We start from the raw sequence: 9,109 nt of genomic DNA, 5'->3' as shown, positions 1-9,109 counted from the left end.
CATGGATGGATACAAAAAAAGGAATGGACTTTGGACTAGAAGGATATGAACTCAATTATATTAATAGATTAAATAAGAATGGAGGCGGAGTTGATGTGTATGTGATGAAGGACTTCCATTACAAGGTGGTAAAAAACATGTCACTCGCTATTGACAATGTTTTAGAGTGTATAACTATTGAGATAGGTCATACAAGGAATAGAAATGTATTGATCGGTTGTATATATAGAAGAGTTGAGTTTATACCAAAAAGTTCTATTTTGGTTTCATCTGACCACATGACATTCTCCAATCCTCTGCTGTATCATCCATGTATCCATTTTGGTATAAACTAAACTCATCGTGTTTGGAGGAAAAAGAATACTGAGTTGCATCCCAAGAACACCATACCTACTGTGAAGCATGGAGGTGGAAACATCATGCTTTGGGGCTGTTTTTCTGCTAAGGGGACAGGACGATTGATCCGTGTTAAGGAAAGAATGAATGGAGCCATGTATCGTGAAATTTTGAACCATAACCTCCTTCCATCAGTGAGAGCTTTGAATGGTTGACCAAATACTTAATTTCCACCATAATTTACAAATAAATTCTTTGAAATTCCTACAATGTCAATTCCTGCATTTGTTTTTCACATTCTGTCTCTCACAGTTGAAGTGTACCTATGGTGAAAATTACAGACCTCTGTCATCATTTTAAGTGGGAGAACTTGCACAATCGGTGGCTGACTAAACACTTTTTTGCCCCACGGTAATGTTGGATATAGAGAACATACAAACCCTTTATTTATTGAGTCAAAAATATTAAAGCTCGATGATTTGGTAAAATTGCAAACAGCTAAAATGATGTACAAAGCAAATTATAACCTGTTACCAAAGAATGTACACCAATTCTTCTCAACTAAAGAGAAATATAACCTTAGAGGAAACTCTAATTTAAAACATTTGTATGCACGTACAACACTTAAAACCTTTAGCATATCAGTATGTGGAACTAAATTATGAAATGGATTAAGTAAAGAAGTTAAACATTGCACTGATATGATCCAGTTTAAGAGGATGTTCAAATTAATAGTGCTTACAAATTACAAAGAAGAAGAATTATGAGAAACACTTTCAACCTTATTGAAAATAAGATATTCTTCATCTCAGTATGTTAATAATGACTGAATTAATTAATTACATATTACAAATCTGTTGTATTACTCATTCACGGATGTCATTTTACTATTTTACTATAAAAAAGGTGAGTAAATTAGTGTATTTATTTGTAAACGCTCTGACGTGGGAAAGGGGTAGGATTAAATAAGCTTTGCTTCTTCCGACTCCTTTTCGGACATGATGTGATGTGAATGAATGAATGAATGAATGAATGAATGGTTTATTTTGAGCCATGCAAACAAAACAAGAGAATTACATAAAATACAAAAGAAATATATAAATACATTATTTTTACACCTACATTGAAAACATTACATGTGACTAATCTTTTGTAGATGTCAAGATTGGCTCAAAAGGGAGTGGGAAGAAGTAAACTTATTAGGTCCCACCCCTATACATATACAATATATATTTACAATATATAATACAATAATATATATAATATAATTCAGTTCAGTGGTTCCTGCTTAGATGCTATATATTATATATATATAATACATTTAAATTCACACACACTTACATATATACATATGTACACACACATATATACACACACATATATACCATCCATCCATTTTCTACCGCTTATTCCCTTTTGGGGTCGCGGGGGGCGCTTGCGCCTATCTCAGCTACAATCGGGCGTAAGGCGGGGTACACCCTGGACAAGTCGCCACCTCATCGCAGGGCCAACACAGATAGACAGACAACATTCACACTCACATTCACACACTAGGGCCAATTTTGTGTTGCCAATCAACCTAACTCATATATACAATTTATATATATGCATATATATATATACACATATATATACATACATATACATATATATATATATATATATATATATATACATATACACATACATACATACACATACACACATAATCACATACATACACAAATGCATATACCCTAAATACACATATGTCCATCATACACACACACACACACACACACACCTATATAAATACTATATATATAATAGTATATATAATATACACTTTTGTCTAAACATTATTAACAGTTTATGGTGCCTATGGGAACAAGCTTTCATTTTGACTGTGATATTAGTGCTTAAAAGTGGATCTGTGGCTGTGGAGCTACTGCCCCTGATCAACAGGACCTGAGGACCACTCTTGCTATGTGTCCTATGCTGTGCATTAAAAGAGACGAGGGGAGCCCCCTGCCAGAGGAGTTATCCACGAACATAAGATCCCCCACTCGCCTACCCTGTACTCCAGATAGTGTACCCAAATCCCTTTTCTTAGTTTCCATCGGCACCAATTCTTTAGTTAGAATTCATATTTGTTTTTACATTTGCAGAATATTAGTATTACTCAAACTGCATATAGGATTGTTTGCACACACACACACACACACACACACACACACACACGTGAATTGATATGAAATTGTCTGATGTACTATGTTGTAAGTATATTCATGTTCAAAATAAACTAAAAAATAAAGAAGAAGAAAGAAGAAGTAACTAAATAGTTACTTTCACAGTAACGCGTTACTTTTTGAGTGTAAGTATCTGCGCTAGTAACTTAGTTACTTTTTAAATAAAATCATTTCAGTAACAAACCCCACACTGTGCAAGACATAAGGAAGAATCAAGACACTGTTTCTCTCTCACCTGTACTCTGGAGAAAACGTCCCGAGCTCAGGGAGAGAGTGGCTCTTGTCTCAAAGCGCACCGCCAAACAGTTTGTCATTTAAAATATTTGAAAAGGAAAAATTTAATATGAAAGACTAAAGACAGATGCCATGTTGTCCAGACAAAATAAAAAAAAACGCAAAAAACTGATCAATACATGGTCTAAAAGGGGACAAACAAAGGGGAAACAGTGAGTACAAGGGAAGACACCCTGCATGGAGCCCACTAGGAGGCCTGCAGCTAATCCCAAAGAACAAGGAGACAGAGGAGGGCTGGATAACCCACTAGCCCCCGTAAAGGTGGGACTACGGGGTTGGCCTGACCCGTGTGTGTGTGTGTTTACACATTGCCAGTTTAGATGACATTGTGTTTTGGCAATTGGCCGTGCTCCGCCAAACACCGTATGAACACCCATAACAAAGCTTGGTCGTATACTATTGTTCTGTCATGAACCTTGAAAACCGTGGGGATAGGACAGAAAAACTAAACATGTAACATTTTTTGTTGTGGTCTTGGGGGTTTAAAATGGGGCGTGTTCAAATGTTCAAACCCATGTTCAAAACGCCCTTCACTGTGTATTTATCGTTGGCTTCTTTAAAAGCTGTGACGATACTGTGTTCACACCACCATAATACGCCAGTCACATTTGCCTCCCGAACTTCCATCCATCCATCCATTTTCTACCGCTTATTCCCTTTTGGGGTTGTGGGGGGCGCTGGCGCCTATGTCAGCTACAATCGGGCGGAAGGCGGGGTACACCCTGGACAAGTCGCCACCTCATCACAGGGCTAACACAGACAGACAGACAACATTCACACTCCCATTCACACACTAGGGCCAATTTAGTGTTGCCAATCAACCTATCCCCAGGTGCATGTCTTTGGAAGTGGGAGGAAGCCGGAGTACCCGGCGGGAACCCACGCATTCACGGGGAGAACATGCAAACTCCACCCAGAAAGATCCCGAGCCTGGGATTGAACCCAGGACTGCAGGACCTTCGTATTGTGAGGCAGACGCACTAACCCCTCTTCCACCGTGAAGCCCTGCCTTCCGAACTTTCACAACGTAAACACAGTAATTATACGGAGTAAAACACATACGCATCACAGGCTCATGAAGGAGCACGGAGGCACTGCGATTGATGCAGAGTGTAAGGTAGAGCAGTGGTTCACGATCTTTTTTCAGCGATGTACCCCCTGTGAACATTTTTTTAATTCAAGTACCCCCTAATCAGAGCAAAGTATTTTTGGTTGAAAAAAAGAGCTAAAGAAGTAAAATACAGCACTATGTCATCAGTTTCTGATTTATTAAATTGTATAACAGTGCAAAATATTGCGCATTTGTAGTGGTCTTTCTTGAACTATTTGGAAAAAAAGATACAAAAATAACTAAAAACTTGTTGAAAAATAAACAAGTGATTCATTTATAAATAAAGATTTTTACACATAGAAGTAATAATCAACTTAAAGTGCCCTCTTTGGGGATTGTAATAGAGATCCATCTGGATTCATCAACTTAATTCTAAACATTGCTTCACAAAAAAAAGAAATCTTTAACATCAATATTTATGGAACATGTCCACAAAAAATCTAGCTGTCAACACTGTATATTGCATTATTGCATTTCTTTTCACAGTTTATGAACTTAGATTCACATTTTGTTGAAGTATTATTAAGTAAATATATTTATAAAGGATTTTTGAATTGTTGCCATTTTTATAATATTTTTTTAAAATCTCACGTACCCCTTGGCATACCTTCAAGTACCCACAGGGGTACGCGTACCCCCATTTGAGAACCACCGAGGTAGAGGACTCTCTAGCTTTTCGGGGAGCTGTTTGATACTGCCGCGCCAATCTGTGTTGGCACCGTGTTCAAAACATGTTGAAAAAGGGTTTTCTGCTATGGTTGGGTCTCGGGTTATGATGGTTTGAGAGAAAGCTTGAACTCCCCTTAACGCTGTGTGGAAAGAAAAGGGTTTCAAAAGGAGTCAGCAAATTGAATGCTTTGTGTGCCATTTTAATGCCACTTAAAAACAATTCCCCATGTCCTCCCGCATTAGGTTAAATAGAAACTTACAATTGTGTGTTTGACAATGACCCTAATCTTGAAAAGTTTACATTAACTGTTAATATCTTGTGAATTACAATTGGCTCGCAAGTCCGGTTCATCTGAGAATACAGTATTATTTATTTATTTTTCTGGCGTGGTAGCAGCAGCTGAATGTTGTGGTGGCGACAGCAGAAGTGGCTTTGGTGGACGGGCTAAACAAATTTGGCGCCACTCACTGTTGCCTGCCTTTAATAGCCGAATTGTGATTAGCCAATAGCATGTGTGATTCCACCGAATTGATGCCCGTTGAGCAAAGTTTGGAGGTCTTTTTGCATATGCTGCAGAACGCCTCTTTGAATTTTGAAAAATTAGCCAGTCATTAGCCAGAAATTGGCAGTTTCCATTTTCCTGACATGTATTAATGTTCTCGCTTTCGTCACAGCAAGAGCACTTTCACAGGATGTAGCATTCCAAGAACTTTATGTTCTGAATTCATGCACAAGCCGTAGAACAGTGTTTTTCAACCTTTTTTGAGCCAGGGCATATTTTTTGCGTAAAAAAAATCCGGGGGCACACCACCAGCAGAAATCATCAACTCAGTTGACAGTTAAAAGTCATTGTCACAATTGTTGGATATGATTGTAGCTGAGATAGGCAAAAGCGCCCCCCGTGACCCCAAAGGGAATAAGCGGTATGAAATGGATGGATGGATGGACTTTAAAGCATAACCAAGCATGCATCAATATAGCTCTTGTCTCAAAGATGTCACATCATGCCATGACTTATTTGGAGTTTTTTGCTGTTTTCCTGTGTGTAGTGTTTTAGCGCTCCTATTTTGGTGATTTTTTCATTTTTTTGGTATTTTCCTGTAGCAGCTTAATGTTTTCCTTTGAGCGATATTTCCCGCATCTACTTTTAGCAATCAAGAATATTTCAGTTGTTTTTATCTGTCTTTGTGGGGACATTGTCGATTGTCATGTCATGTTCGGATTTACATTGTGGACGCCGTCTTTGCTCCACAGTAAGTTTTTGCTGTCGTCCAGCATTGTTTTTGTTTACTTTGCAGCCAGTTCAGTTTTAGTTTGGTTCTGCATAGCCTTCCCTAAGCTGCAAAGCCTTTTCATAAGGACACTCACCTTTTGTTTATTTTTGGTTTAAGTATAAGACACCTTTTTACCTGCACGCTGCCTCCCGCTGTTTCCGACATCTACAAAGCAATTAGCTACCGCCTGCCACTTACTGATATGGAAGAGTATTACACATAATTTGGAGACTATAATTACTGGTTTGCTAAAAATGTTTTTATCACAAATATTAGATCATCTCCCACGGCACACCAGAATGTATGTCACGGCACTACCGCGGCACAGTGGTTGAAAAACACTGCCGTAGACAATAACCAATTAAAAGGTTCTGCCTGTTAATCATCACACTGTACCTTCAATAAAAATTATTAAAGAAGAACTACACTTAAGCCCTCTATTCAGAATTAGTTGATCAATATATTAAAAGCAGATGTATTTTTTTTTATTTATCTCTTCAAAAACATGCTGTAAAAATGTATATCCTCTGAAACTGTCTTATAATAGTCACAAACTGGAGGATACGGTTTTTTTAAATCAGTATATTTTTTTTTAGTTAAAAGGTTTTGTGGAATAATAAATTAACATAACAGAAATGCAAGCAATGCATGTGTTCGCAAATGGATGATTGATTTCAACATTTTAGAAAAAACATGTAATTGAATAATATTTGGAAAAATGCCAAAAATAAATTGAGACGATTTAAGGATCTTAAATAGATTATATATTATATATATTTTACACCCTCTCAGTTGTTTAAATAGTACAGTAGATGGCAAGCGATGTATAAACCGTCAGGCAGCTAAAAAAAAAAAGTCTTCATTTATTGTGAGAATTTCAGAAAATAAGAGTTATGGGTTTGTTGTGAGAATTGCCTTCGTTGTCCCTCCTGGACCGCCAGAGATCACACGAGAGTTGCTAATGTTAGCCAAGTTAACTGGGGACCACTGAAATAAAGAAGTCGTGTATGAAACAAGCGCAGCTTCCTCATTAACACAACATGATGTCAGCGTTAAGGACTGAACACCAACAGTGACCAAAGAATAGTAGAGCCGTTTTAATTTTGCCATTCAGCGGAGTGGCCGGTATGAAAGCAGCACTTCTCATCCTTTCGGATCTTACAATAGAATAGAATATCCAGTTTGAAAGCCAGAGCCAAAGAAAAGAAACGCACAGACAGTCGTAGCAATTTATTGATGACCCCAACGTTATTAAGTTAATTTATCATTTGATTGATTATTGGCCCAGTCCTACAATTGTATTACATGTTTAATGCCTCTGGACATAGTATTAAATGCTTTTTAACTAGGGATGTATCGATATCAAAATTTTACGATACGATGGTATTACAGATTGGTATGTGTTTGTCTGGCATTAAATGTGGGTGGAGGGAAAGGCTGGATGCTAATATAGCAACAAATGAGGCATAACGATGCAATACGTAAATACAGCTAGCCTAAATAGCATGTTAGCATCAATTAGCATGCCATGCTAATCGATGCACACTCCACGTAAGTCAACTTGAATCCGTCCCTGATCGTGTTGTTACACCCTCCGGCAAAACACCGACGAGGCATGATGTCTCCAAGGTACGGAAAACAGTCGAAAAAACGTAAAATAACAGAGCTGATTTGACTTGTGTGTGTAATGTGTTTGAGAAAATGGCGGATTGCTTCCCATTGTAACGTCACGGGTGAAAGGTCATTGCTCCGACAGCGAACAATTGAAAGGCGTTTAAATCGCCAAATTCACCCTTTTAAAGTTGGGAATCGGTTAAAAAAACATATGGTCTTTTTTCTGCAACATCAATGTATATACTGACGCTTACATAGGTCTGGTGATAATGTTCCCCTTTAAGGCCACAGCACTATTATTGTGGTTTATTTCCAAAACAACAACAAAAAAAGACTTAAAAATACTATATTGTGTAAAATGAATCGGCAGAATTTTTTAAGATAAACACACTCACTTTAATTGAACACAAACATAATGTTAAAATGTTTGTATTTCTATGTACAAAGAATTGTGCACTAACATCCACTGTGTCGCTCAACTTTTACTTTCTGAGAAGCGATGTCCTCTACAGTTGATATTTGTTCTATTCATTTTGACAATGCAGTTTCTTAGAAAAGTTAACTCACACTTTAACTTTTATTGATGTAAGTACCTTAAAAATAGATGTTTAGCTTTGATCTTTTCCAGGTGATGGTAGCTTATCAAGTAGTTCACGGTTGCTTCCCCCTCGCCTTGACCGAGTCTGTTTTTGCTTGACATCGTGGCGCGCCTTATTACTTCTGTCACAGAAGTTATGTTTTTGCTAGGGTTTATCTTTTAGCAGCATGACTTAAAAAGTTATGAACAGATTAAAAAAAAAAATTATATCTACTCCGAAGTGGAAAACACTTCAGTTTCCGCTTTCTCTTTAGCTCCATGCCCCCACATTGCAGACTCGCGCTGCGCAGAGGAATCTGGGCGATAAAGTTTATTTTTTAGACCCACCAAAGTAAAAGAGACAGAAAAAAACTGCACACCCAGTTTTTGTTTGATTCTGTCACAGCATAATTGATACGACTTTGAACCCGAAATACCGCGGTATCTACAAAACCGTTACATCCCTATTTCCAATGCAATTCAAGCCCTAACTTTTCGCTCAATAATTTTAATGACTTTTACTCCTTTTTAATGTGAGGAGAGAAGATAGTGTCTTGCCTGCACAACACTACGGCCCCAACCTCCAATTTAGTCCAAGAGTTTACCACAACCACCGAGGGTCGTGTTCGTATTCACATGACAACTACACACCTGATTCCTGTCTTATTGCTTATCCCGACGAGGCTGGGCTAAGTAAGATCGGCTGTAACAATCAATTCGTGATCAGAAGGCAAAGTAACATTGGTTATTCCTGAGAAGAAATGAGAAGCAAAGTCATGAAGTAAACTGATCTTTCCAAGGCTGAGGAGCAATTTGTAGCTGGAAGTTAGAATGTCCTTTAATAAATATTGTATTCGACAAGAGAGCCGTCTCACATGATCAGTTTGTCACTTTGTGTGCTATTTATTATAGATGAGAACATTAATAGATAACTAGAGAAGGCAACTTTTCTGGAATTTGTTTGAATTCTGAAGATGAACCGAAATGAACGGAAAATGTGGAAAC

This window comes from Nerophis ophidion, linkage group LG10, assembly GCF_033978795.1.
Source record: "Nerophis ophidion isolate RoL-2023_Sa linkage group LG10, RoL_Noph_v1.0, whole genome shotgun sequence".
NCBI classification, from domain to species: Eukaryota; Metazoa; Chordata; class Actinopteri; order Syngnathiformes; family Syngnathidae; genus Nerophis; species Nerophis ophidion.
The sequence above is the reverse complement of the archived record's forward strand: the minus strand, read 5'-3'. Positions refer to the sequence as shown.